The 6,328-nt window shown below is 43.5% G+C and overlaps 1 long non-coding RNA gene across 1 annotated transcript; it reads left to right on the top strand.

Annotated features, from left to right (window-relative positions):
• Positions 1–1,764: 1,764 nt before the first annotated feature.
• On the top strand, positions 1,765–2,998 carry LOC122354525. The gene is made up of 2 exons (XR_006252118.1): positions 1,765–2,134; positions 2,906–2,998. It is a non-coding gene; the product is annotated as an uncharacterized LOC122354525 (long non-coding RNA).
• Positions 2,999–6,328: the final 3,330 nt, after the last annotated feature.

The following is a 6,328-nucleotide window of genomic DNA, read 5'->3' as shown; positions in this document are numbered from 1 at the left end:
GTTGCATTCCAAGCAGGTTTTGAGTTCGTAAGTCACGACTTTATAGCGTTCTAGATGAGTCGTGGCAAACTGCCTGAGCACAAGAAATTGTGGTAGCTAGATGTAAACAAACCAGCGTGGCTGACCGTATTGGGATTATGCTCATTTACAATAATTTCTACCGCCAAAGGTACCACTTGTATAAACACTGCATCTGTAGAGGTTGCCATTGCTGTTTTGGGGTTATGTGACGTGCATGGAGTACATCAATCTAGTACGAGTTCACGGGTGGGAAGTCACAGGTTTGACTGCCATTCCAGTGCACTTTCATGGTTGGAAGGTTGGAAAAACGCAGGTTACGGGTTGCCTGGAATACAGCACCAGACCGTGTCTGGTAACCCCTGAGCTAGACAATGGTACCCTGACTGCTATTAGGTATCAAGATGAAGTCCTTGGACCCATTGTCAGACCCTGCACTATTGCGGAGGGTCCTGGTTTCTTTGTGGTGTAGGACAATGACTGGCCTCATGTGGCGAGAGCATGCAGGCAGTTCTTGGGTGATGAAGGAATTGATAGCATTGAATCTCCTGACCCAAATGCAATAGAACACCACTGGGACATTATGTTACGAATTCAGACCTTTGTAGGTTGACAATTGTCATTTCCATCAAACAATGTGATGTCCTTTTGTTCCTAACACATTGCCCAGTTGAGTACCAGTATAGATATCCAGCATGGTATTACTTTCTCCATTGAGATCTTTTTGAGTGTTTATGCAGTGTATCTATTTTTTTATTACACATCTCTCTGGAATACTTCAGGCTACTAATCATTTATTTTCAGGGAAAATGAAAGGCTGACTGTCCATTGTACCTTACGTATATAATTATTTCATCAGAAATAAATGCACTTATGTTGTAGTTGTGGCATCCAACATGGGCTGAATCTGCCAAACCTTGATCCCTAGGTATTTCTCTACCTTTCTATCCGAGGAATATTAAAAGATGGAAAGACTGATAAAAAAATGATAAGAAAAAAAATCTCAAGCACCCCAGAGCTCTCATGAAGAGCTCAAAGCTAAAAGGTCTGTTACCTCTTCACTTTGCTGGAATGTTGTGGGACTGAGAGCTTTTGTATTTAAGTCTTAAATAAAGTGAGGTCAGCAGTTGTGGATTACATTCAAACTGTTTTCCATTTGGTGTGAAACGGTATGAGCTGTAGTCATTAATCTTGAGCAGTTTGTTTTTCTGTACTCCAAAACCATTTGAAAATCAAACACGCTTTCAGAGCCTGGCGATTCTTCAATCAGGGACACATTTGATAACTAGAAATCTTGGAAAATGAGTCTTTTCAGACTGTTCTAAATGCGCGGCTCAGATCAGCCAAGTCTACTTTTATGTATGCGGTGTCATTTTGGGGATTTAGGATTTTGTGAGTGCTGGTAATGATGTTTCTCGCTTTCTGCTATAATATATAAGAATACGCTGTGTAAATTAAAATCACAAATTATTTGAAATAACATAATACATGTTAATGGTATGGAAGTGCAACAAATGTGTATACTGTTTTTGCCAATATGAAATTACGCAATATGAATCGTGCTTATGACATATTGTGATACAGTATTTAATGCATTCTGTAAAAATAAAAGTGCATAGAAATGTGAGAATGGAATATTTCAGTGTTAAGTAATAAATGTCATGGAACAGCACCACTGTAGTCTTTTTTAATAATTTAATACGAAAATTACAGGAACATTTTTTTTTTTAAATCTGGCACCCCAGTTTGTGAAATATTTCAGTTTTTTCGACAATGGAAAATTACTTCTTTTTTTTTTTTTTACTCTACAGTTGTACAGTATAAAATCATAAAACATGGAAACTCAACACGGATATAATAAAACCCAACAAAAATTACCTAAGAGAATCTTAAGAGACAGAATATGAAAACAATGCTAGCTGAGAAGAACTGCTATAACTATTCGACTTGTATATATCCAGGGCTCTCATAGGAAGTGCTGCTGATTTTGTTTTGTCTTGTGCAGCTTCAGAAACATGATCGGGAAAATGAGGATGTTCCTTCCAAATGGAGATCAGAAGAGGAGATGGCGAAAGAAGCTACAGAATTACACAACCTCTTCAACTAGCTTCTTTAGGTAATTATGTGTTATAAAGTAGAAGTTGACTTAAAATTGCATTTTGCAATTACCATTAACTATAGTTGGGGAAAAAAGATAATGTTTATTCATAAAAGAGTCCAAAATGCATGAGCTCACAGGTGCAGTTGTGCAAAAAAAAAAATAAAAAAATTGACAACATCCCACCAACAGGAAACAGTCCCTCAATACACCAGGGGCTGATTTCTTGTTATATTCACCAGATGGATTTAAAAAAATAATAATTATTCACCAGATGAAGTTGGAGATGCAATATATGTTCACGGTGGTCTAAAGTGGCGTGTTTCCATACTTATCTTTTCCTTGGCATGTGCTCACTTTAATTTAGGACGCTTATGTCTTCAAAATAAAATATGCATTAAAACTGAATGAAAAAATGATGTATTTTGCACTTTTATAAACCAGGGGCCTCATTTATAAAGTGTGTGCATGCACAGATTTGATCTTAGAGTGTATGCTTAAAAAAAAAAAACTGCCTTTGACATGGAAAAGTAGAGTCAGGGTCTGAGCAGTTGTTCCAATTTTTTGAAAAGTTTTTGAAGCTTGCCGTTTTTGATAAAAGGATTTGGAGGATAACTGGTGATCTTTTCTATTGTATGTTAATGACCTAAAAAAAAAAAAAAAAAGTTGTTTACAAGGCCATTCAGTTGCACACAAGTCCAAGAGCATGTGCGATTTATTCCCTTCATATGAATTTTCTGTAACAGATTTTGCAGAGTTCGATATATTAAAATATTCTTTTTTTTTCAGTTGGATATGGAGGACATCAACAAGTTGCAGATGGAAGACATCGAGAAGTTCTTATCTACCTTGAGCGTCTATTCAAATAAAAAAAATAGTTTATTTCTGTGTTGTGTTTTTTTTCCCCTTCTTCTATAAGAAGAGTTCTGAGAAGCGATGTGTACTCTGATTGGCCGGCTATCCAGTGCATTGTTGTAAGGAGGAGGCGGAAGCCGATTGCGATTCCATGTGCGGATGTTTATTGGAAACACACACACAGATGAGGATGGTCAAAAACAAGCAAGGGTTGGCAACAGTAATATCAGTCCGGAAGGCAAACATACACAAAGGGAAATCCGTGGGCAAAGTCGAATGGAGGCAATGGTCAATATCAAAGTTCAGTAGTAATCGGTTACCGTAACAAACAAGGATGATCCGTGAAGTCGTGAGTCGGTGAAGCAAGCAAAAGGTCATAACCAATAGTAGTCAGTAGAACAATGGTAAACGCATGGTAAGGCAGACAGGCTGGCAATACTTCGCGTAGAGCACCTGGTGCTCTACGGTTAAATAGCCCTAACCCGGAAGTAGCAGCAGAGGGCGCGGCTCGGGTCAGTACTCGGGAGAGGGCTCCCTCTGCTGGCTGGATGTTACAGAACTCCCCAGGAGCGACTCCTGAGCTTTTCGTGACGTCCTCGTGGGCGTCCCTGTGGTTGTGGTTGGTCCTGGACAGAATCTCGTGGTTGGTCTCGTGGTTGTTCTCGTGGCCGTGGTTGGTCCTGGGCAGAATCTCGTGGTTGGATTCGTGGGCGTCCCCGTGGTCGTGGTTGGTTCTGGGCAGAATCTCGTGGTTGGTCTCGAGGTTGTTCTCGTGGCCGTGGTTGGTCCTGGGCAGAATCTCGTGGTTGGATGCGTGGGCCCCGGGGGTCGTGGTGCTGGGACGATCGGGTCTGGCTCTGTGGAACTCCTCAATAAGGGATGGATCCAAAATGTCCTGAGCGGCTACCCAGGATCTCTCCTCTGGTCCATAACCCTCCCAGTCCACCAGGTACTGGAGCCGACCCCCTCGTCTCCGCGAGTCCAGTAGTTCGCTCACTTGATATGCGGGATTCCCGTCAATCTCAAGTGGCGGCGGTGGTTCTGGGGCTTCATGGCCAGGGTCAGCTCCCGGGTGGACCGGTTTGAGGAGGGATACATGAAAGGATGGAGATATACGATAATTAGTAGGCAGCTCCAGTTGATATGTGACATCATTTACTTGTTTTATTATCTTGAATGGTCCTACATACCTTGGGCTTAGCTTCTTACTGGGCAGCCGCATCTTGATGTCCCTCGTCGAGAGCCAGACCCTTTGTCCAGGTTGATATGGGGGATGTGGGCGTCTGTGGCGGTTAGCTTGGGTTTCTTGATACCTGATCGCTCTTTGTAGTCTCACATGAGCACTATCCCACACCCTCTCACTCCTACGAATCCAATCATCAACGGCTGGGACATTGGATGGTTCTCCTGACCACGGGAACATGGGCGGCTGATACCCGAGGACACATTGGAATGGGGTCATACCAGTAGCCAATTTGACTAGTGAGTTTTGAGCATACTCGGCCCATGGTAAAAACTCTGACCATCTGTGTTGTTCTCTGTGGCAATAGGTCCGCAGGTACCTCCCGATCTCCTGATTAAGTCTCTCGACCTGTCCATTAGCCTGTGGGTGGTAACCTGAGGTAAGGCTCACATTAATGTCGAGCTGTTTACAGAAGGCCCTCCATACTTGGGAAGTAAATTGAGTACCTCTATCACTCACTATGTCCTCGGGTAATCCGTAGATTCTGAAGACGTGCTCGAACAGGGCGAGGGCAGTTTCCATGGCGGTGGGGAGGTTCTTCATGGGAACTAATCGACATGACTTAGAAAATCTATCAATAATGACTAAAATGACTGTGAAACCGTTAGACAATGGTAAATCTGTGACAAAGTCAATGGATAGATTAGACCATGGTCGCTGAGGGATGGGCAGAGGCTTGAGCAAACCGGCAGGCAATTCTCTGGGGTCTTGCATTGTGCACATACCTGGCATGCCTTGACATAGTTCGTCACATCCCGAGATATTGACGGCCACCAAAAGGCGTTCTTCACTAACTGTAGTGTTCTGTTGATGCCTGGATGACCTGAACTTAGTGAAGTGTGTACCCATTGGAGGATGCGTTGGCGTATTGTTGATGGTACGTAATGTTTACCAGGAGGACATTGAGGGGTGCTGGTTCATGTTGTAATTCCTCTGCAGCTCCTCCATTATATCCCAGGACACTGGAGCCAGGATCACCGTGGGTGGCAGAATATTATCCGGGATTCCCTCCTTCTGAGGTGCGTCATATCTTCGTGACAGCAAGGCCAGCCTTACTGTTCTTGGAACCTGGACGATAGGTGACAGTGAATTGAAAACGAGTAAAAATAGTGACCATCTTGCCTGTCTGGGGTTCAGTCTTTTAGCTCCTTGATATACTCCAGGTTCTTGTGGTCCGTGATGACTTGGAACGGGTGCACTGCTCCTTCCAGCCAGTGTCTCCACTCCTCAATGGGCTTTCATGGATAATAGCTCCTTGTTTCCCACGTCATAATTTCTCTCAGCTGCTGTCAGTTTCCTGGAAAAGTAAGCACATGGGTAAAGTTTCCCTGGTTGACCGTGGACGCTGGGAGAGAACAGCTCCAATTCCGCAGTCCGATGCATCCACTTCCACGATAAACGGTAGCTCAGGATCAGGATGTTTGAGAATAGGGGCTGTGGTGAAACGTTCCTTAAGGTTGAGAACGCCCTAATTGCTCCCTCATTCCATCTCAATTTGGACGGCTTTCCCTTTAAGAGAGAGGTTAGTGGTGCAGCAACAGTGCTATAGTTCCGGATAAAGCGCCGGTAGAAATTTGCAAACCCTAGAAACCGTTGGAGCTCCTTGATCGTAGTGGGTTGAGGCCACTCCAGAACTGCTTTAACCTTGTCATCGTCCATCCTCACTCCCTGGTGGCTGATTTCAGTAACCTAGAAACAGAGTTTGTGACACATGAAACTCACATTTCTCCTCCTTAACATACAATCTGTGCTTCAGTAACCTGGATAGAACCTCCTTGACATGTCCAATGTGATCTGCCTCATTCTTTGAGTAAATGAGGATGTCGTCAATATAAGCCACCACGTATTTGTTTAGGATGTCCTTGAAGATTTCATTGATGAAGGACTGGAATACAGCGGGAGCATTAGCTAGCCCATACGGCATAACAAGATATTCGTAGTGCCCTCTAGTCGCCATGAAAGCAGTCTTCCACTCGCCTCCTCCTTGATCCTTATCAGGTTATAGGCACTCCGGAGGTCTAACTTAGTATACATCCTTGCCTCGCGCGGTTGTTCAAGAGCTGATGGAACTAAAGGTAGGGGATATCGAAACTTGACAGTGACGTTATTTAGGC

The sequence above is a fragment of the Puntigrus tetrazona genome, chromosome 11 (assembly GCF_018831695.1).
Source record: "Puntigrus tetrazona isolate hp1 chromosome 11, ASM1883169v1, whole genome shotgun sequence".
Classification (NCBI taxonomy): domain Eukaryota; kingdom Metazoa; phylum Chordata; class Actinopteri; order Cypriniformes; family Cyprinidae; genus Puntigrus; species Puntigrus tetrazona.
The sequence above is the reverse complement of the archived record's forward strand: the minus strand, read 5'-3'. Positions and strand labels throughout refer to the sequence as shown.